Source organism: Callithrix jacchus, chromosome 7 (assembly GCF_049354715.1).
Source record: "Callithrix jacchus isolate 240 chromosome 7, calJac240_pri, whole genome shotgun sequence".
Classification (NCBI taxonomy): Eukaryota; Metazoa; Chordata; class Mammalia; order Primates; family Cebidae; genus Callithrix; species Callithrix jacchus.
Genome location: NC_133508.1, coordinates 48,085,430 through 48,105,175, shown reverse-complemented (window position 1 = coordinate 48,105,175; position 19,746 = coordinate 48,085,430). Strand labels below are relative to the sequence as shown.

At 44.1% G+C, this 19,746-nt stretch overlaps 1 protein-coding gene across 50 annotated transcripts in view; it reads right to left on the bottom strand.

Annotated features, from left to right (window-relative positions):
* KIF1B (kinesin family member 1B) overlaps nt 1-19,407 on the bottom strand; it is a 182,199-nt gene extending 162,792 nt beyond the window's left edge. For all 50 annotated transcript variants that reach the window (XM_035307669.3, XM_035307670.3, XM_035307673.3 and 47 more), the window contains exon 1: nt 19,106-19,407. The gene's annotated coding sequence lies outside the window, so the exon portion shown is untranslated. The remainder of the gene's footprint in view (nt 1-19,105) is intronic.
* Nucleotides 19,408-19,746: the final 339 nt, after the last annotated feature.

Sequence of the window (19,746 nt, the reverse complement as noted above, 5' to 3'; positions counted from 1 at the left end):
ACAAGGTAGTCAGAATTATAGCAAGCATGTGCTAATTTAAGTATAAGAACTCTATCTTAGTTCTATTTCTGTTTCAATTTATAGTTCTATTTTGTTTCCATTTATTCTTCCCTTTTCTCCCATGCAAATCTTTTTTAGAGACAGTGTCCTGTTATGTTGCCCAGGCTGGTCTTGAACTCCTGGGTTCAAGTGATCCCCCTGCCTCAGTCTCCCAAGTAGCTCAGACTACAGGCACACACCACTGTGCCTAGCCCCACCTACAAATCTTATGTTGCTAACAGTAGATTATTAAATAGAAAATTAAAGACTAAAAGTTGTTTTCCTTTTCTACTATCTCTTTCTTATACCTAAAAAGTCCCTACTTATTAATAAAAACATAACTACAAAGTAACAGGTCGCTCTCTCTCTCTCTCTCTCTCTCTCTCTCTCTCTCTCTGTGTGTGTGTGTGTGTGCGCGCGTGCGCGTTTCTGGATAGATCTTCAAAAATATATGAAAAACACAAAATGCTTATTTGCTAAAGAAGTTCCTTAAACAGGTAACTTTCCATCTGTAAACCACTTACCACTTTTCTTTAAAGAATTGCATTGGGCCAGGCACAGTGGCTCATGCCTATAATCCCAGCACTTTGGAAAGCCGAGCTGGGTAGATCACTTGAGGTCAGGAGTTCGAGACTCTTGAGGTCAGGAGTTCACCAGCCTGGCCAAGATGGTAAAACCTCATCTCTACTAAAAATACAAACAAAAATTAGCCAGGCATGGTGGTGCAAGCCTGTGATCCCAGCTACTCAGGAGGCTGAGGCAGGAGAATTGCTTAAACCTGAAAAGCGGAGGCTGCAATGAGCAGAGATACCACCACTGCACTCCACCTGGTCAACAGAGCAAGATGCTATCTAAAAAAAAAGTGCACTGAACTCTCTATACACGATTTATAGTTTCAAACATTTGGTTACATGATGTATATATTGTGTAATTATATAGCAAAAGACAAAGAAACTTTCTAGTCAATTCCTTTAACTATTTAGTGATTTCCTTTAACTTCAAAGATCCCTCAGATATGTCACTGACTCATGGCAGAGTCAAATCCATTACATTCCACTACTGAATGAAATAATAGGAAAAATGTGAACATTTTTTAGAGGAATAGTTTCCCTCCCCATAGAACAAAGTCAACACTACTGTGTAACAAGAATCCAAATAAGTAACTTTTTTTTTTTTTTGAGACAGAGTCTCACTCTGTCACTGAGGCTGGAGTGCAGTAGCGCCAGGTGATTCTCCTACCTCAGCCTCCCGAGTAGCTGGGACTACTGGCATGTGCCACCTTGCCCATAATATCAGCTACTCGGGAGGCTGAGGTGGAGAATCATTTGAACCCAGAAGGCAGAGTTTGTAGTGAGCTGAGGTCATGCCACTGCAATCCAGCCTTGGTGATAGAGTGAGACTCTGTCTCAAAAAAAAAAAAAAACAAGAAACAACCAATTTTTCTTGTCAGGAGAAACTCTATGCAATAAAAAAACTTTTTCAAGAATAACCAAACAAAAGAAATATCTAAAAAAGAAAAGTATTTACAAATACAATTATCAGGAACCCACAACAGAACTTAAATCTGACCAATATTTTTTCCAGATAATTAGGAATGCTAACCTCCAACTACACAACACTGTAATCAATGTGTTCCCAAGAAAAGAAAAAACAAAATAAAAACCAAAGCCACTCTCCACCTCAATGCCCTACTGTCCAGGCTGGAGTACAGTGGCACAATCATGGCTCACTGCAATCTTGAACTCCTAGGATCAAGCAATCCTCCCACCTCAGCCTCCCAAATAGCTGTGACTACAAGCACACACCAACACACCCAACTAAATACTTCATTTTATTTGTAGAGACAAGATCTTGTTATGTTGCCTGGTCTGTTCTCAAATGCCTGCCTCAGCCTCCAAAAGTGCTGGGATTACAGGTGTGAGCCACCACTTCTGGCCCCTTATTTTCTTAACAGCATCACTGCTATTTGAAATTCTTGGTTTTTGGAGCATGCCCATTGCCCAACTCTCACACTGTCTGTCTCTCACTCTACTACCAGAAAGCTCAGAGATCTCATGTCTTGTTTGCTAGCATTTAGAACAAACAATACCTGATGTAAGAGCTCAGTAAATGTTGAAGAAATGAATTAATGAAATGTATTTCCCAGTTGTGAGAATGATCTGTTGAAATCCTTTGCCTAGTTTACTGACTTTTTTGTTTTTGTTTCAAATATTTACATTTTTAATATTAATCTTTTTCTATTTCCTACAATGTTCTTTCTAGTCTGTTTACCATTTTACATTAAACTGATCGTTCACCGGGTACGGTGGCTCACGCCTGTAATTCCGGGACTTTGGGAGGCCGAGGCAGGTGGATCACGAGGTCAAGAGATCAAGACCATCCTGGCCAACATAGTGAAACTCCATCTCCACTAAAATACAAAAATTAGCTGGGCATGGTGGTACGGGCCTGTAGTCCCAGCTACCAGGGAGGCTGAGGCAGGAGAATTGCTTGAACCCAGGAGGCGGAGGTTGCAGTGAGGGGAAATCCAACCTGGCCCCTGGCAACAGAGTGAGACTCTGTCTCAAAAAATAAAAATAAATAAAATAAACTGATCGTTCTTTAAATATCAAATATTTTTGTGATCACATGTATCAAATGAAACCTTAGCATTATTAACCTTCCCAAGCAATGTAGCATGACTTATATCCATTAGTTTAGTAATAAGCCAAGAGAGTGAATGAAGCATTCAGGAAGAGCAAGACATAAAACACACTGCAACCTCCCAGAATTCCCTTTGAAATACAGCCATCATCTCAACTCTCCTCATGTCCGAAAACCCATTATCTTCTCCCCTAAACTAGGAATCTCTGCCAATCTTCCCTTGTCTATCAATAGCATTCTCCCAGGCCCCAATACCATAAATCCTGGAGTCATCTTTGTCCCTACTCTTTGAAACCTTGTATTATTACCAACATTATTCATAAAATACCATACAGAAATTTTAAGATATGAAATTGCTTTATTCTATCCCTCCCTTCCTCTCATTCCAACTGACATTACCTTAATCCATGTTCTTACTATTACCTAGGTTATTTGCAGTAGCTGGAATGTTCTTTGAGCTTTTAGTCTTTGATCCAATAGTTCTTAAACAAGGTTGTACAAAATAGAATGACAGGAGGGTCTTTTGAAAAACAAAAGAGTCTAGACTCCCCTAGTCTGGTATTCAACAGTTTTCAGACAGGCCCCAGTTGTGGATTTGTTGGTGTGATTTAATTTTCAAAGATTAAGTTACAAACATCCAGCTAAGAACCACTGCTTAACCCCATGGCAAGATCACCCCTCCAAAGCATGACTTTTTCAATGTCACTTTCAATTACAAGAATGTTCTCTTGTTCCTAATATGTTAAAAAACAAAAACAAAAAAAACTGCAAATTGATTTTTAAAAATCTAATCTATAAATTCACAAGTTTATGATACTTTTTTTTTTAAAACTTCATTAATAGATGATTGGTTATAGAGAGAAAAAAATCATTATTCTGAAAACAGCAAATAAAACAGAATTAAGTATACATCTAGTCTGTATAGCCTGTATAAAATATTCTAGTATAACCAAATAGTCAATGAGAATAAGTTTTTTTTTTTTTTTTTTTTTTTTTGAGACAAAGTCTTGCTCTGTCACCCAGGCTGGAGTGCAGTGGCGTGATCTTGGCTCGATGCAATCTCCACCTCCTGGGTTCAAGTGACTCTCCTGCCTCAGCTTCCCAAGTAGCTGAGGTTACAGGCGCCCACCACCACGCCCAGCTAATTTCTATATTTTTAGTAGAGATGGGGTTTCACCATGTTGGCCAGACTGGTCTCAAACTCCTGACCTCAGGTGATCCACCTGCCTCTGCTCCTCAAAGTCCTAGGATTACAGGTGTAAATCACCACGCCTGGATGAGGGTTAAGTCCTTCACGAAAAATTCTAGCTAATAAATGTAGAAGAAATGAAAGAATTAGAATGTTACTTTTTCCCAACCCTTTTTTTTTTTGAGACAGAGTTCCGCTCATCACCCAGGTTGGAGTGCAGTGGCACGATCTCGGCTCATTGAAGCCTCAATCTCCAAGGTTCAAGCAATTCTCCTGCCTCAGCCTCTCAAGTAGCTGGGATTACAGGCGTACAACGCCACACCTGGCTAATTTTTGTGTTTTTAGTAGAGATGGGGTTTCACCACGTTGGCCAGGGTCGTCTCAAACAAAAGAAATATACAGCTTAGTAAGTATTCTTGCCCCACTCCCCTTAAAATAAAAATGTTTTTAAAAGCCAAGCACTGAATAAAACCAAGGTTCAGATGTGACTACCAGTTTAGAAGACATAAAGGAAGGAAAGAAGCAACTCAGATGACACATCGAAGACATCAAAGAGGTAATAAGGCAAATGTAGAATATGAAACAATCTACAAAACAAATTAGCCAGTTTCTTCAAATAGCATAATTGGGGAGAGAGTGTTATAAAAAAGACTTGCATTATTTATCAAGCAAGTATAATGAGTTTTCAATCAAGAAAAAGTGTAAAATACTTTTTTTTTTTAGAGACAGGTTCTCACTCTGGTTGCCCAGGCTGGGGAGCACACTGGTGTGATCTCAGCTTACTGCAGCCCAACCTTCTGGGTTCAGGTGATTCGCCCACCTCCACCAGTAGCTGGGATTACAGGCACACACCACCACACCTGCCTGGCTAATTTTTTGTATTTTTATATTTTTAGTAGGGGCAGGATTTCACTATGTTGCCCAGGCTGGTCTTGAACTCCTGCACTCCTGCAATCTGCCACTCAGCCTCCGAGTGTTGGCATTACAGGAGGGAATCACCATGCCTGGCCTAAAAATAAATTTTTTAGATAATCAGGGTAGTCTGAAGATAGGCTGGGTATTAGATGATATTAAGGAATTTGTTAGGGGATGACAGAACAAGATTGCCAAAATGTTGATAGTTGTTGAGTACTGTAGATATTAAAATTTTAAAAAACAAAACTTTCTTTTGTGTTCTACCTAGGACGTACCAAAGTGTTCAATGCTATAAACAAGACAAGAAAGGGTGAAACCTCCTTGGTGGGCTTTAGATATAAAGTACTATGTATTTTTAACTATGAACCAAAACATTAACATCTCTAATACCTCATGTCCCCACACATACATTTTTCTATAGACTACTTGACTCCTCTACCTAGCTATATCCTTCCAGCATTTCATTCGATCTCATACAACTAAAGCCAAAACATTTCTCCCCCAAACACCAGCCCTCTCACTTCCTTTCTATTTCTTTTTAATATTCTCACCATTCTGTGGTTCCCACACAGGCTAACAGCTTGCTTTGTCTATCCATCTAATCAGTTACTAAATTACAGGTCTGAAATCTATAAAATCTCTCCATTTCTACCACCACAATTACCTTTTAAGCTTTCAATACTTATCATCCAAGGTTTTCTTAACCAGCTTTCTCTCTCTTCCTCTCACCCTATCCATACTATACAATATCCCCATTTTCTTTTTATTATTTATTTATTTATTTATTTATTTTTTTGAGACGGAGTTTCGCTCTTGTTACCCAGGCTGGAGTGCAATGGCGCGATCTTGGCTCACTGCAACCTCCGCCTCCTGGGTTCAGGCAATTCTCCTGCCTCAGCCTCCTGAGTAGCTGGGACTACAAGCACGCGCCACCATGCCCAGCTAATTTTTTGTATTTTTAGTAGAGACAAGGTTTCACCATGTTGACCAGGGTGCTCTCGATCTCTTGAACTCATGATCCACCCACCTCGGCCTCCCAAAGTGCTGGGATTGCAGGCGCGAGTCACCGCGCCCAGCCCTCCCCATTTTCTTTTTAAAAAATATTTTTTTATTATCTTTACCACAGTTATCCAACTAGTCGAATTATCTCTTTTCATGTGCCCTATCTGTACCACACAATATTGCCAAGATTCACCTTCCTAAAGTTCAGATCTATTTTTATCATTGTCCACTTCAAAATCCTCAGAGTTCCCCTTCTGTCTATCAAGCAATGACTGAACTCCCCACAATGGCATTCAAAGTGTTCTGCAACGTAAACCACCTATTTTTGTACAAGTTCACATGAACACTGCCTTCCAGCCACATTCTTTTACAACCACCCACCAGAGGGCTTCCAGAATGCATGCCAAGTTTTTCTGCCCCTGTGTTTTTGCTCCAGTGTTCCCTTCCCTCGCTATGTCCTTCGTCTTGTTCTTTCCAAATTCCAATTTATTCTTCCAGGACCTTCTCACTTGCTACCTGTCTAAAGTCTTCATGGATTCTCCCCATCCCCCAAACCAAATACAATTGCTTTTCCATTTAACACTCTTCAAATCATTGACCTCCCCCAAGGCAGAATAAATTACTTTTTTTGTTATTTTTTCAGAGTCTTGCTCTGTCAAGGGAATCTTGGCTCACTGCAGCCTCAAACTCCCAGGCTCAAGCAATTCTCCTGCCTCAGTTTCCCGAATAGCTGGAGCTACAGGCATGCACCACATGCCCGGCTAATTTTTTGTTTGTTTGAGACAAGGCCTCACTCACCCTGTCTACCCAGACTAGAGTGCAGTGGAACCATCTCAGATCACTGCAGCCTCAGCCTTGAGTGGCTGGGACTACACGTACATCCGAAAACACCAGGCCTTCGTCAAGTTTCTAATCCCCTGCAAGAGGGGTCCCCAACTCCTGGGCCACAGAATGGTACAGATCTGTGGCCTGTTAAAAACTGAGCCACACAGCAGGTGAGGTGAGCAGTGAGCAAGTGAGCATTACTGCCTGAGCTCCTTCTCCTGTGAGATCAGTGGCGGCATCAGACTCTTAGAGAAGTGCAAACCTTACAGTGAACTGTGCATGTGAGGGATCTAGGTTGCATGCTCCTTATGAGAACCTAACTAATGCCTGATGATCTGAGGTGGAGTCTGATCCTGAGACCATCTCCCAAGCCCCATCTGCAGAAAAACTGTATTCCACAAAACCAATCCCAGGGGCCAAAAAGGATGGGGACAGCTGCCCTACAACACAGGATGGGTCTTGAATACAATAGTTAATTTTTTGGGTTGAATTCCTATTTACTGTATGTCAACAGACTAACATTTAAATAGCATTAAATAAATAACATAAATTGAGGCCAGGCATGGCGCCTCATGCCTATAATCCCAACACTTTGGGAGGCTGAGGTGAAAGAATCACTTAAGGCCAGAAGTTCAAGACCAGCCTGGGCAACATATTAAGACATTGTCTCTACCAAAAAAAATTTTGTTTAAATTAGCTGGGTGTGGTGGCATGTACCTGCAATCCCAAGTACTCAAGAGGCTGAGGTGGAAGGATCACTTGAGCCCAGGAGTCCAAGGCTGCAATTAGCTATGATTCCATCACTGTACTCCAGCTTGGACAACAGAACCAAGACCATCTCTTAAAAAAAACACACACACACACAAAACAGGCTGGGTGCAGTGACTCACGCCTGTAATCCCAGCACTTTGGGAGGCCGAGGCGGGCAGATCACGAGGTCAGGAGATTGAGACCATCCTGGCTAACACAGTGAAACCCTGTCTCTACTAAAAGTACAAAAAATTAGCCGGGCGTGGTGGCACAGGTCTGTAATACCAGCTACTCGGGAGGCTGAGGCAGGAGAATCACCTGATTGCAGGAGGCAGAGGTCGTAGTGAGCCAAGATCACCCCACTGCACTTCAGCCTGGGCAACAGAAAAAAACTCCGTCTCAAAAAAAAAAAAAAAAAAAAAAACCATGACCACACTACACTCTGGCTCACACGTGCTAATAATTCTGGCACTTTGGGAGGTCAAGGCAGGCAGACGGCTTGAACCCAGGAGCTCAAGACCAGCCCAGGCAATATGCGAAACCCTATCTCTACAAAAAAATACAAAAATTAGCTGGACATGGTGGTGTCCTAATAATATCTATCCTCTTTAAAAGTGAGATATGGGTCGATATCTCTATAGATACATCTATATTGATCGATATAGATATCTCACTTATCTCTCTATATATAGATATCTAGATATCTACATATATATGTATATATATGTGTGCGTGTGTGTTTGGGAAAGTAATTAAAAAATACATATATAGAGAGATATCTATCTATCTATCTATCCATATATATATATATTTTTTAATTACTTCCCCAAAACAACCAAACCTAAATATTTTTTCTGATTTAACTGTCCCATGGTAAAACTTGCAACCATCTTCACAATTTAGTGAAAATTTTATCCAGTCATTGGAAGCTACAGTCACGTCAACTACAGAAAGTTATTCTCTTACTTCTCTACTACTATAAACAGTATCTCTTTTATAACAGACACCCATCAAAGACTTACAGCTTCAAAACTCTCTGCTCCTTTAAAGAATTACTTATGTAAGTCTGAAATCAAGTTTAAAATCCAGCAAGAAACAATAATTTTACGAAGTTTTTTTTTTGTTTTTTTGTTTTTTTTGACACCGAGTCTTGCTCTGGCACTCAAGCTGGAGTGCAGTGGTGCAATCTCGGCTCACTGCAACCATCGCCTCCTGGGTTCAAGCAATTCTCCTGCTTAAGCCTCCTGAGCAGCTGTGATTACAGGTGCATGCCACCACTCCCAGCTAATTTTTTGTATTTTTAGTAGAGATGGGGTTTCACCGTGTTAGCCAAGATGGTCTCGATCTCCTGACCTTGTGATCTGCCTCAGCTCCCCAAAGTGTCATATTATAGGCGTGAGCCACTGCGCCTGGCCTACAGAGTATTTTTTTTTTTTTGAGACAGAATTTCGCTCTTGTTACCCAGGCTGGAGTGCAATGGCGTGATCTCGGCTCACCGCAACCTCTGCCTCCTGGGTTCAAGCAATTCTCCTGCCTCAGCCATATTTTTAAGAAGTTAAAGGAAAACAACACTTCTTAATAATTAACAAAAAAATACATCTTCCAAGTTTTGAAAGCCAGAGCAGAAAGGCAGGCAGGAAGGGTAACCATACATACTCTAAATCACTTACACAGCCTGAGTTCTAAACTGTTCCTCTGACCAGTTTTCCTTATGACATACAATTAGAAGCATTAGGAAAGCGGAATGGAGCAAAAATTCCAGAAGCATTGGCTAATATTAAAGAGACAATAATACATTTAGGTCTAATTCATTTGAATTTTTCTCAATTTTTGTCCAATTGCTTAATTTTGACCTTGTGGAATTCCCACTTGCCCTCAAAGGCACTTTGGTATTCTAAGGAAAAGACTCAAACTGATCTTTTAGCAAAGTGAGAAACAAGAATGAAATAATACTAGTTTTTTGGTTGGTTTGTGTTTCTAACATCCCTTTTCTATAGAAAACAGTCAGGAATATATTCCTTAAAAAATGATCAGTTCATGTCATTTCTTCTCCTTAAAAAACCTTCACTTAAATGGCGGGGCACAGTGGCTCAGGCCTGTAATCCCAGCACTTTGGGAGGCCAAGATGGGTAGATCACGAGCTCAGGAGTTCAAGACCAGCCTGGCCAAGACGGTGAAACCTCATCTCTACTAAAAATACGAAAATTATCCAGGCATTGCGGCGGGCGCCTATAATCCCAACTACTCAAGAGAGGCTGAGGCGGAGAATTGCTCAAACCCAGGAGGCAGAGGTTGCAGTGAGCCAAAATCATGCCACTGCATTCCAGCCTGGCAACAGAGGGAGACTTGGTCAAATAAAAACAACAACAACAACAAAACCCTTCACTTGGCTGCCACAGCCTCAGAGCATAACCTAAAAGTTCAAGGGCCTCCACAATCCAACCTACTTCCCCACTCTCAGCTTTCCTTGCCCAACTCTAAGCCTTCTTCTCCACTAGCCACTACCTTCCTATACTATACACATGGATTCCTAGAAGCCCAGTCTCCCTTCTCAACCTATTCCAAGTCCACGTCTTTCAAGGACAAGGTCAAATGAGACCATGGAGCAAGAAGCATGAATTCATTCCTTAATAAAAAGGCATACCCTCTTTTTGCTCTGCTCCCTAACACTGCTCTACTGATTCCTCACTTTTCCATTTATTTCATTCTGCCCCTATGTTGCAGTCAGCAGTTCACTTACCTCTCATATACTGATATTTTTATTCAGTACTTTTTTTTAGAATTAAACAGAAATCTGGTCTTTTAAATTCCATATTAGAATTAGCCAGGCGTGGTGGCACCCGTCTGTAGTCCCAGTTACTTGGAAGGCTGAGGTATTAGAATGGCTTGAACCCGGGAGGCAGAGGTTGCAGTAAGCCAAGATTGCGTCACTGCACTCCGACCTGGGCAACAGAGCGAGACTCTGTCTACATAAATTCAATATTAGCACAGTTTGTTATACAAAATTTATAACAAGTAGCTATTCAAAAGATAATCTTTTCCCCTGAATTACATTTTAAAGCATAAATTTTAAAGAACGAATGGATACTGCAAAATAAATGTTTGTAGCTAGAGATCACCTTTTGAGATTCTATGAAAAAGTGCTTCTTATATCACATTTTTGCATCTCTCAGTGCAATACTTTTCATGAAGACCAAGCAGATTTTAGGACCAAACATTGTGCTGCTGACAATGGGTGCTGATAAAACGGCCCCCAAAAACTTAAGAATTGGGGTGTGTGTGTGTGTGCGTGCACATGTGCACGTAGTCTCTATTCTTGATTTTTGACTCTATGGATAAAAGTTAACCGTGGGCCATACTGTGGAAGTTCAAAATGAATCATGTATTAGAAAAGCAGGCCGGGCGCAGTGGCTCCCGCCTGTAATCCCAGCACTTTGGGAGGCCGAGGTGGGTGGATCACCTGAGGTCAGGAGTCCTAGACCTCCTGGCCAACATGGTATAACCCCATCTCTACTAAAAATACAAAATTTAGCTGGGCTTGGTGGCAGGCGCCTGTAATCCCAGCTACTCAGAAGGCTGAGGCAGGAGAATCACTTGAACCTGGGAGGCGGAGGTTACAATGAGCCAAGATGGCGCCACTGTGCTACAGCTTGGGTGACAAGAGTGAAACTCCATCTCAAAAAGAAAAAAAGGGTTCTCACTTTTTCACCCCCCAGGATGGAGTGCAGTGGTGTGATGGAAGCTCATGGCAGCCTCAAACACCTTGGCTCAAGCAATCCTTTCACCTCAGCCTCAGGAGTAGCTGGGCTACACTCATGCATCACTACCCTGTTTATTTGTTTTTTTTTATTTTTTAAAGGTATCTGAAGAACATTTCTTCCTTTAACTTAAACAATCTGTTGAAAACATTTAGTACCCATCCATCTATCTATCTATCTATCTATCTATCTATCTATCTAATCTATCTATCTATTGAGACAGTCTCACTCTGTTGCCCAGGCTGAAGTACAGTGAAACAATCACAGTTCGCTGCAGCCTCAATCTTCCAGGCTCAAGCAATCCTCCTGGCTCAGCCTCTGGAGTTGCTGGAACTACAGGCACATGCCACCACACCTAACTAATTTTATTTTTAACAGAGAGGAGGTCTTGCTTCACTGCCAAGGCTGATCTCAAACTATTGGGCGCAAACAATCCTCTCGCCTCAGCCTTCTAAACTGCTGGGATTACAGATGTGAGCCACTGTGCCCAGTCCTAGTGTGTATCTCTTTGTATCGGGATGTTTAAACCAACTTTCTCTTAGAACATCTTTAGAATTTAATACTAGGGAAAATAAGTTTCTCTTGACAAACTATTAGGCTTTCGTTTACCAGAATGAAAATTGCACAATTTGCCGGGCGCAGTGGCTCAAGCCTGAAATCCCAGCACTTTGGGAGGCTGAGGTGGATGGATCATGAGGTCAAGAGATTGAGACCATCCTGGTCAACAAGGTGAAACCCCGTCTCTACTAAAAATACAAAAAATTAGCAGGGCATGGTGGTGCGTGCCTCTAGTCCCAGCTACTCGGGAGGCTGAGGCAAGAGAATTGCTTGAACCCAGGAGACGGAGGTTGCAGTGAGCCGAGATCGTGCCATTGCACTCCAGCCTGGGTAACAAGAGCAAAACTCCGTCTCAAAAAAAAAGGCTCCTTTGGCTCATGTTTCGGGTGGCTGGGAAGTTCAAGCTTGGGCTTTATTTACACTTTATTTACTGGGTGCCTACAATGAAACAGGTAGTTCCTGGCGGGAAAAGTCAGTGAACAAAAAAGATAAACCTCCTTGCCGTGGAGGAACTTATATTCTAGTAGAGAGAGGGAGGACAATAAAAATAATAAATCAGCTGTAGAGAACAGAGAATGTAATCAGCATGATAGGGTGGGAGGAGTACAGCAAAGTCAGGGGGATCAAGAGTATGGTGGGAAGGAGTGCTGTACAGGTATGTAAATGAGGTCAGGGTGGGCCTGCTGATGTGCTGAGACTTAAGGAAAGACTTGAAAGAGGTGAAGCAGTTAGCCAAGCAGATTTCAGGGAATAGTATTCCAGGCAGAAGAAAGAGTAAGAGTGGCCAGGTACCATGGCTCACACCAATAATCTCAGCACTCTGGGAGGCTGAGGCAGATGGATCACCTGAGGTCAAGAATTCAAGACCAGCCTGGTCAACATGGTGAAACCCTGTCTCTACTAAAAATATAAAAATTAGCTTGGCGTGGTGGCAGGCACCTGTAATCCCACCTGCTCAGAAGGCTGAGGCAGTAGAATTGCTTGAACCTAGGAGGCAGAGATTGCAGTGAGCCAAGATTGCGCCTCTGCACTCCAGCCTGTGAGACACAGCAAGACTCTGTCTCAAAAGAAAAGAAAAAGAGTAAGAGCAAGGGACCTGTGGTAGAACTGTGCCTGGTATGTTCAAGAACAGTAGGCAAGGCTGGGCACAATGGCTCACGTCTGTAATCTCAGAACTTCAGAAAGCCAAGGTGGGTGGATCACCTGAGGTCAGGAGTTCAAGACCAGCCTGGCCAATATAGTGAAACCATATCTCTACTAAAAAATACAAAAATTAGCCAGGTGTGGTTGCACATATTTGTAATCCCAGCTACTCAGGAGGCTGAGGCAGGAGAATTGCTTAAATCCAGGAGGCGGAGGCTGCGATGAGCCGAGATCAGGCCACTGCCCTCCAGTCTGGTGACAGAGCAAGACTATCTCAAAAAAAAAAAGGTCAGCGCAGTGGCTCACACCTGTAATCCCAGCACTTTGGGAGGCCAAGGCGGACAGATCACCTGAGGCTAGGAGTTCAAGAACAGCCTGACCAACATGGAAAAACTCCATCTCTACTAAAAATACAAAAAATTAACCAGGTGTGATGGCATATGCCTGTAATCCCAGCCACTCAGGAGGCTGAGGCAGGAGAATCGCTTGAAACCAGGAGGCAGAGGAGGCCATGAGCCGAGATCGCGCTGAGCTGAGATCGCGCCATTGCACTCCAGCCTGGGCAACAAGAGCGAAATTCCATCTCAATAAAAACAAAACAAAACAAAAAAAAGAACAGTGGGGAAGCACTGCAGGGAAAAGAAGAGTAACCGATATGGCAAGTCCCTAGAGATTAGAGCAGTGCCATCCCTAACACAGGCCCAGAGCGTATCCTCTTTCTCACACTGGAAGAAAGAATGCAAGGAAGGCAGAGAAGTCGGTAAGTAGAAGAAGGGAAAGCTCAGAGAGTTCATGCCCTTTTTTCCTATAAGGTGGCAGGTAAGATATTCTGCCAAGCATGGGGCAGTGAGATGTTTGAGTCAAAGGGTCCAGATATTATAATAGCAACTGTGGAGAAATGGGGAGAGAACTAAGCAGAACTGATCCCGCAGAGAACAAAGACAGATTTAAGGGTGACCTCAGATAACACATTAACTGTGGCACTAATCCCCAGCACTATGTAGGTTTCCCCATGACACAGAGTAAGAATGGCAGGTCTAGATGGTAAGGATGATGTGAGGCTGGCTTCTACATAGTGAGTCCTGAAGAATAATAAGAATAAAACCTGCAAGCAACGCAACCCAGAGGTCATAGTATAAAAGGAAGGAAAAGTAAAATCTAGAAGAGGCTGATGGATTAGGAGACTTAAAGGAGAAGAGGCATACAGTGATCATGAAAGTGAAAGCTATAAATTATCACAGTTTAAGAACTAGGCCAGGCGCAGTGGCTAATGCCTATAATCCCAGCACTTTGGGAGGCCGAGGTGGGTGGATCACAAGGTCAAGAGATCGAGACCATCCTGGTCAACATGGTGAAATCCCGTCTCTACTAAAAAAAAAATACAAAAATTAGCTGGGCATGGTGGCGTGCGCCTGTAGTCCCAGCTACTTGGGTGGCTGAGGCAGGAGAATTGCTTGAACCCAGGAGGTGGAGGTTGCAGTGAGCCGAGATCGCGCCATTGCACTCCAGCCTGGGTAACAAGAACGAAACTCCATCTCAAAAAAAAAAAGAACTAAAGGTGAATTTGAGACCTTAAAGTGATGACAAGTTAAAGGATAAACAACTGAAACACAATGAAGCCAATGTTTGCTTGAGTTGAATTCAAGAATTTTAAGGTTAAGGGTAGTTACAAAGGAAGCTCAGCGTAGTGGTTTCTTACTAGTGCCAATGGTCTTGGAGAAGTCACGTGGCCTATTTTAGTTTCATTTGTAAAATGGTAATAATAACAGTATCTATTCTATATGGATGCTATTAAGATTAAATTAGTTAAGATATGTAAAGTGCTTAGAAAAGAACCTGACACACAGAAAGTGCTCAATATGAGTAAGCTATTTTATCACTATTGTTGTTTCTGTTATTGTTTATTCATACAGTCATTGATATCTGCCAAGATGATGTCAAAAATCTAGATGAAAGAGAAAACTAAGCCAACAATACAGTAATCAAAAAGAGCAATGGGACTGGGCACAGTGGCTCATGCCTATAATCCCAACACTTTGGAAGGCTGAGTTGGGAGGATCACTTGAGGTCAGGAGTTCACTACATTGCCCAGGCTGGGCAATATAGTGAGACCGCCATCTCTACAAACATTTAAAAATTAGCTGGGCACGATAGTGCATGCCTGTAGTCCCAGCTACTTGCGAGACTGAGACACAAGATTGCAGTGAGCCATGACTGTACCACTGCACTCCAGCCTGGGCAAAGAGTAAGACCCTGTCTCAAGGGGAACAAAAAGGGCAATGGTAGAGGAGAGTACGGCTGAATGATATGCTTTGGTGTTAACAATGTAGTATTAAATATAAAAAATATTTTAAAATTCATCAAATATTTACAATCTTGTGACTTAAAACATATACAAAAAAAACACAAGACCATCGTAAAGGTACCAATTGAGTATTAGTAGTACAGTATTACGTATATACAACATTACAAGGAGTTTTGAAAATGCTCTGACTGGAAATCACGGAAACCACATTAGAACACTAAATTGTACTAAAATGAAAATGAGTTGGAGTTAACTTTATCTCACCATATCTATATAGAAATGGTAGGCAGCGTGTGGTGGCTCATGCCTGTAACCCCAGCACTTTGGGAGGGCAAGGCGGATAGATCACGAGGTTAGGAATTTGAGACCAGCCTGGCCAACATGGTGAAACCCCATCTCTACTAAAAATACAAAAATTAGCTGGGCATTCTGGTGGGTGCCTGTAGTCCCAGCTACTTGGGAAGCTGAGGCAGGAGAATCACTTGAATCCCAGAGGTGGAGGTTGCAGTGAGCTGATGCACTCCAGCCTGGGCAACAGAGCAAGACTTCATCTCAAAATAAGAGAGAAACAAATGGTAAAGCATGAGTTCCTAGAGGGTCAATAACTCTCTACATGCACCCTCAGTTAACAGATAATGCCTATAGTAAAAGGACACATCAATGAATCAGTGGGCACTAACCAAACAGTTCAAGTCTGAGAAGTCCAAGGCATCTTTCTATTTTTAACAGGCAAGGTCTGAGCCCAGAGTGGAGTGCCATGGCACTATCATAGCTCACTCTAATCTCAAACTCAAGCAATCCTCCCAACTTGGCCTCCTGAGGCTCTAGGACTACAGACACACCCCCGTACCCAGTTTTGTTTTGTTTTTTTGTAGAGATGGGAGTCCTGCTATGTTGCCCAAGCTTGTCTTAAACTCTTGATGTGAAGTGATCCTCCTGCCTGAGCCTCCCAAAGCACTGGGATTACAGATGTGAGCCACTGTGTCCAGCCCAAGGCACCTTTTGCAGGTTTTTCCTACCACAGTCACATCTGTTTAATTTCTCTTCTATCCTGATAAGCTGCACAAAAAAAGTTCAAGAAGTATGCATATTTATTCATTCTCTTTCATGGAATCCAGAAATTCACCAGTATCTGTTCAAATAAGGCCATCTTTCAAAGAGAAATACATGAAATAGATATAAAACATCTTTAACTTCAGAGCATTATGAAATTATATCATGTTAGTTTACAAGACAAAAGGATATGCTTCCTCCTGGAAAAGATCTACTATGATTAGCAGCCCGGGAAGGGGATTACAAACAGGAAGGCAGGGGCCCATTGTCCTTTACTTTGTACCCAAGACAAGACCACAGTGGGAAAATGGCCTAGAAAGCTTTGGCCTTAAGAAAGACTCAGTTGGCAGACTTTCTTGGACATTTATTCCCTGAACAAAATCAAAATGGCAAAGAAGAAAGAGAGAAAAAAGTAAAAGTGCATTCATATCTGGTCTTGAAAAGGAAACAGTCTGTTCTAAGCCTTAAAAGCTGTACTTAATTGGATAAATTTTGGAAAAACATTCATCAGAGCAGAGCAGCACACAGTCAAAATCTAGCCTCTGTCTCAGATTCACAATCAGGTCTGATTTTTATTTACCAAACACTGAAATTATTTTTAATCAAAAATGTTCAGATCTTTATACTAAAGTAACTCTAAAAATTAAAAACTTACAAGTATTTCTAACTTAGGGCATGGAATTTCAAAACAGACATTCTGTATCTTATATTAGTGTAATGCAAAAAACACTAGTATCTGTTGAAGCTACAGTTGATTCAACAAGTTTTAAAAGGAAAGCTTGATGACAAAAATGACAAAAATATAGTGTGTTAAGACTATGCTTAGCAAAACCTATCCAATGTTTTTAATTTATATAAAACATATATATATATATATGGCAGGGGGGAGGGGGTTATGGTTTGTTTGTGTGTTTTTGTCTGAGCCAGAGTCTTGCTGTTGCCCAGGCTGGCCACAAGCAATCCTGCCACCTCAGCCTCCCAAACAGCTGGGACTACAGCAGGCATGAGCCACCATGCCCAGCTATTTATTTATTTATTTTTGTAGAGACAGAGCCCCACTGTGTTGCCCAGGGTGGTCTCCAACTCCTGAGCTCAAAAGATCATCCTGCCTCAGCCTCCCAAAGTGTTGGGATTACAAGGCATGAGCCACCGCACCCAGCCCAAAATTTTTTAAATAGTTCGACCTAAGAAGTTATGAGAATTTTCCATAGGCCCCTGCAAAGGAAAAAAAAAATTATGAGATTTTATTTATTAAGAAATTGAATTTGAATGAAAGCAAAGGTCACAAAGAAGAAAGCAGGCATGCCATCTCTCCACATCCTACATCTAGGATGTAGGAAAGGACAGATCTACAGACTCATGCTGAACCCAGTTACTGATCATCTCCAGACCTGCTTTACACCAACCTAACTGCAATTCTCACCTTCCATCCTCAAACAACACATTCACAACTCCACTTGCTCCATAACCCAACAACCATGCCGACGTAATCAGAAAGCACCACCTCACTTCTTAGAGGAAGACAAGAACCAGATTTGGTTTGACTAAACTAAGGAGACAAAATGCCAGCCTTCAAATAAAATAACCACCATGCTATCACCTCTGAAGAGTTATTCAAATCTCATCAGCGCACTTCTATCAGGCTCAGACAGGCACATCACGACACAAAGTGGAATGTTCAGTGGTGGCAGAACAGCTGCCCAAAGCAGTAAGAGATATGAGCAAGGGATCTGTTGACAATCTAATTTCAGCTACCTCGAGATTCCACAAAGATGACAGCCTGAGTCCTCAGAAATGCAGCCGCAAGCCTCACCCACTATCAGAGTATTCTGGTTTACTTCTTCTCTGCAAGTTGAGCAACTCTGAAAATCTATCCATCCAATGCTGTATGGCTACTAGAGGCCTCCATACTGATACAGTGGCCTTAGCAATCCTCAGATCGCGGTTTGCACCTGTAAAGCATCATCGGACCTTCCACAGCCCCCGCAATGGACGCAGATGATGAATATAAAACACGGAATTTCACCCCAACAAGAATGGAATCTTGACGGCAGTTTACCTTGGAAGCTCATTTAGCAATCAAGGAAAACAAAAAAATGATCTGGAAGCTCCATTCTGGCGTTAGGGCCAGGAATGTTTTGTGTTGCCTGAACAATGACTAGCTTGCTTAAGCAGCCTCCCAACCCCCACAACTTGGCTTCTGGTCTGGCCAGTCACCCTGAAAGCTGCCAGGGCTGTCACTCGGTGCCTTCCAGCAACTGGACTTGGCTCCTAAAGGATTTGTCAGATCATCCTCCCAATATGGCTGCCTGAGTAATCCCAGTGCTGAACGCCGAGACCACACCAGCCTTCCTCACACCTGGCCAGCATCCAACAAGCCCCCTCCCTTTCCATCTCACCCCCCTTTCCAGGCCTCGAGCCCTCGGCTCCCCCAGTGCCAAGCGATGGCCCTTCCTATCTCCATCTGGCAAAAGGGCATAACCACCCACATTCCCAGCCGAAGCCCGATGCCCACCATAAAGGGGGAAAAGGGAGAAGAAAAAAAAACGATGGCTTCAAATGGAACGGGGCCGTCCCCCAGTGCTGCAACGTGCGTGGAGCCCAGAAAACCGCCGGGCAACGGCGGGTCTAGAGGGCGCTGGGCACAGCCGGGGCCTGGCAGCGCGGGCGAAACGGAGGGCCGGTGCGGGACACTGCGGGGGCCCCAGCTGGACGCTGGACGCCAGCCCGGGACTCGCAGCTGGCCGAGAGAGGGGTTCCCACCCCCGAGGGCGAGGCTCCTGCACCCGGCCCCCGCCCCGCGCTTCCTCCCCTCAGACCCCGCCCGGCCCCCGGCCCCCGGCCCGGCCGCTCCCCGCCGCGTGAACGGCCCCCTCCCCGGTCCGGCTACCGCGGCGCCAACCCCCTCCCGCCCTGCCGCCTCACCTCAGCCGCGGTGCGGACCGACGGGCAGACCGGGTCAACAGGAGCCGAGGCGCGCGGGGGCGCTGGGGGCCGGGCACCGACGCACCTCAGCGCGAGCAGCGGCCACCGCGAGCCGCAGGGCGCCGCTCCGTAGCGCCATCACGCAGCAGCCCGGCTCCGCATAGAGGTGGGAGGTGGGCGGCGGGCGGGAGTGCGCGAGGGCTGGAGGCCGGGGCGCGGCGACGGCCGGCGGTTACGGCTGCGGAGGACTGGGAGCGGCTCCGACGCGCGCGGGCGCCTCCCAGGAGGGCTGCCGTCAGACTGCCCCGCGTAGGTCCTCGCGAAACTCCGCCTGCAGTCGCCGGCGCGGGACACCGCCCCGAGCTGGGCCTCGGCGCGTCACCTCGGCCCGCCCCGGCGCCCGCGACGGACGGAGACTGCAGCCAATCACAGAGCAGAGCTCGGGGAAGCGGGCCAATCGCAGGGGGAGCCGGGAGCGGGGCGGCTGCCGGGGGCTGCAGGGACGCCCGAGCGCCCCCTGGTGGCCACGGGGGTCCGGCGAGGTGTGGGCATGCGAGCGCCCCCTGGAGGCCCCGGTGCCGGCGCGGTGTGGGGGTGCGGGGTTGGCCAAAGCCGGAGCCAGAGTTCCCTCCCGGGTGACC